Below are 3,477 nucleotides of genomic sequence, written 5' to 3'. Positions count from 1 at the left end.
TAATATAATTTATTCTGTATTAATTGAATAAATACATTACGGAGTGTGAGATATGATTTAGTTTGAGACTAACCACATAACCATGAAAATATCCCTGAGAACAGAGTTGAATCAACAAATATTGGAAGCAACGAAAAGAGACAGATCTTAAAGATACAAGTGAATAAACAATTATACTTTTTCTTCTTTTTTCACAGGAAAGAACCATCATGACTGAGAAATTAACCAATGTGACCATCATAACGGAATTCTTGCTCATGCAATTCCCTGATGACCAGGTTCTACAGAGACTCTGTGCCGAGTTGTTCTTCCTCATTTACTTGGCATCACTGATAGGGAACATCCTCATTATCACCCTTACCACCATTGACCAGCATCTACAATCCCCCATGTGTTTCTTCCTGAAAAATTTGTCTTTGATTGATATCTGTTTTATTTCTGTCACTATCCCCAAATCCATCATAAACTCTTTGACCAACAGCTATTCAATCTCCTTTTTGGGATGCTCCTCACAGGTTTTCCTTCTTATATTTTTTGCTAGCACAGAGTATGCTCTCCTCATAGTGATATCCTATGATCGCTATGCTGCCATCTGCCACCCTCTGCACTATGAGGCTATCATGAGTAGGGGCAGCTGTGTGAAGATGGTGACTGCATCGTGGTTCAGTGGGTGTGTTTATGGATCCCTTCATGTTGCAGGTACATTCTCTGTTCGTTTCTATGGACCCAACACAGTACATCAGTTCTTCTGTGATGTTCCATCACTGCTTCAAATTGCTTGTTCTGGGGATCAAATTCTAGAATACGCATTTATTATTGCTGGCTGTTGTTTTGCTTTTGTATGTTTCATTTTCATGGTTGTTTCCTATGTTCAAATTTGCTCCACTGTCCTAAGAATTCCTTCTGCACAAAGCAGGTCCAAACCTTTCTCCACTTGTATTCCACATATCACCGTGGTGACCTTATTCCTCTCTTCTGGATTTATTGCATATTTAGGTTCAACCTCAAAATCACCATCTTTGCTGAACCTCTTTATGTCTGTGTTATATTCTCTTTTAATTCCCAGCCTGAATCTTGTCATTTACAGTCTGAGAAACAGAGACATTAAGGTGGCTCTTAACAATTTTTTGGGGGGGGGGAATATTTCCCAAAGTTGTAAATGTCTGAAATATCAATGAATTTTATACATAATAAATTATATAAAATATTTGGTTAATGCAAATATGTCTTAAAATTATTATATACCTATTAGGTCATTATTGCTGCTACAAAAGATGCTACATTTTATATTATTACATGGGTCTGTCAGTCAGATGAGTGTCTTGGCAATTTCCAATCCAGTGGAAATCTCCCACTCCTTAATGTCACATCAAAGGACGCACGTTCAGAGTAATAATGTTTTTCTTTTTTTTTTCATCTTTAACATCAGTCTCATTCCTCCTTAAGATAATTTTAAGATAATTTCAAAATGTAAATCTTTATTATAATTCCTCACCATGAATTTTTCCAATTTATTCTTTCAATAGTTTTAATGATAATGAGTAATTTCAAATTTATTTTTTCTTTTATGTGTTTGAATTGGGAAGGATATTTTTATGAACTCAGTTTAATTGATTACCGAAACGATTAATTATTCATATGGACTTGCAGATACTATACTCATAACAGTCTTTAATAGAATTTATGAGTATAATATATTGGTAAAAATTTCCATTGGCAATCATGTAGTGACATTTTAAGAGTAGTGATATTGCTTTGCAAATGGGACAATTCTCATTACAGAGTACAAGTTAAGAAAGCATATTCAGGAGCAGAACATTTAAGAGAAAGCACAATTTTGTATCCTTATTTTTTGTATTTCTAGAGTTTGTTTCACATAAATGTATAAATTTAAATATATCTAGCAATAAATTGAAATTTATTTTTTTCTTAGATTATCTTCTTTTATATTTACTTCTAAATTTAACTTCTTTTCAGTTTAAATGTAGTGTAAAACATTAAATTGACATTTTACTAATTTAGATGGACTCCTGGTTTCTGAATTTTAATACATTTGCATGGAAAACAATTTTCTTTTTATGTATGTAGGTTTTTATTCCATCATCCCTTACTTCATTCTTCTTTCTACTTACTTCTGTTCTCTAACTTCTCCATCTTTTTTCTCTCCTACTTATTTCCCTTATATTTCTTTTCTTTATTTCTTAAGTAGAGATATGTATTCCATATTCCACATCAGTTATCGCATATTTTCTCCATTATTTGACTGTTTACTTCTGTGTCCACTCACAATCCTTTACCCCCAAAATGCCTTTTCCCTTTCTCTCTTTCTGGTACAATTGGAAGTGAAACAATAACAATTCGTCCAGGTCTTGAAACAGTAATCATGATGATTATAATACTATTTTTGTTGTTGATGGTGATGATAATGGTGATGGGACGACTGCCTTTTCTGAGCATTTTGCATGAATTTACCCATTATTTCTGCACACAAAAAAACCCCTCCAAGATAACTACTACTAATTTATTTTTATGTGAAAAACTGAGACACACAAGGACTAAGGAGTGTATCCTAAGTCAAAGAAATAAAAACTGACTCTGTCACCATGTAATCTTAATTAAGATGTTATTCTGTATTTATGAAAACACCCTTACATATCATGCTCACATCATCCAATTATCAAATTGGTTCTCTTCTGCTGGTTACTGCATTTTTTCACTATTTTTATATAAGTATAAAATATAATTATCTAAGTCCTTTAATAAATATCTAACACTTGTGTTTGTTTTAAAATATTGTCCTTTTTGAGTAAATGGATTTAAATAAAAATTTTGTGGTTCATTCATATACTGAAACACAATTTGGCAATAAAAATAATAAACTATTGATCAATGCAAAAAGGTGGGTAAATCTCAAAGGCATAATGATGAGTGAAAAAGTGAGTCTACACAGGGTGCATACTATAAAATTCCACGTATGATATGCTGCAATGGCATGACTATAGGGATGTAGAGCAGAGCGGTGGAATGCAAAGGCAAGATTTGAGGGAGTGGTTGATTATAGAGAGGCAACCTGAGGAAACATTTGTGGTGTTGGAACTGTACTGTGTCTTTATTGTGGTAGTGATTACCTCATTGTATGTGTGCATTACAATTAATGTAAATAAACACGAAAATAAAGTAAATTTTATGTCTTTAGGAGTCAGCCAAAAAATACAATGAGCAACAACAAAATTTCAGGTGTGTGGACACTTTTCATGCCCATTCCCACATCTTCATGGCTCAGTTTTCTGTGCTGTCACTGCAGGGACAGCTGAGCATAGTTGAGACTTGATAGTGCCTCTTGACCGCATCTTATAGCACTAGCTTTCAGTTCTAGAGTTTCTGGGATATTGCATCATGGGATGCCTGCAGGAAGAAATTAATATTTGCTTGGGAGAGAGTTAACTGCTGCCTTGGAAAACCAATGGGACATAAGAG

At 33.5% G+C, this 3,477-nt stretch overlaps 1 pseudogene; it reads left to right on the top strand.

Moving 5' to 3' along the window:
- Positions 1-200: 200 nt before the first annotated feature.
- Positions 201-1,825, top strand: LOC139081301 (olfactory receptor 14A16-like; annotated as a pseudogene).
- Positions 1,826-3,477: the final 1,652 nt, after the last annotated feature.

This window comes from Equus przewalskii, unplaced genomic scaffold (genome assembly GCF_037783145.1).
Source record: "Equus przewalskii isolate Varuska unplaced genomic scaffold, EquPr2 contig_3336, whole genome shotgun sequence".
Classification (NCBI taxonomy): Eukaryota; Metazoa; Chordata; class Mammalia; order Perissodactyla; family Equidae; genus Equus; species Equus przewalskii.
The sequence above is the reverse complement of the archived record's forward strand: the minus strand, read 5'-3'. Positions and strand labels throughout refer to the sequence as shown.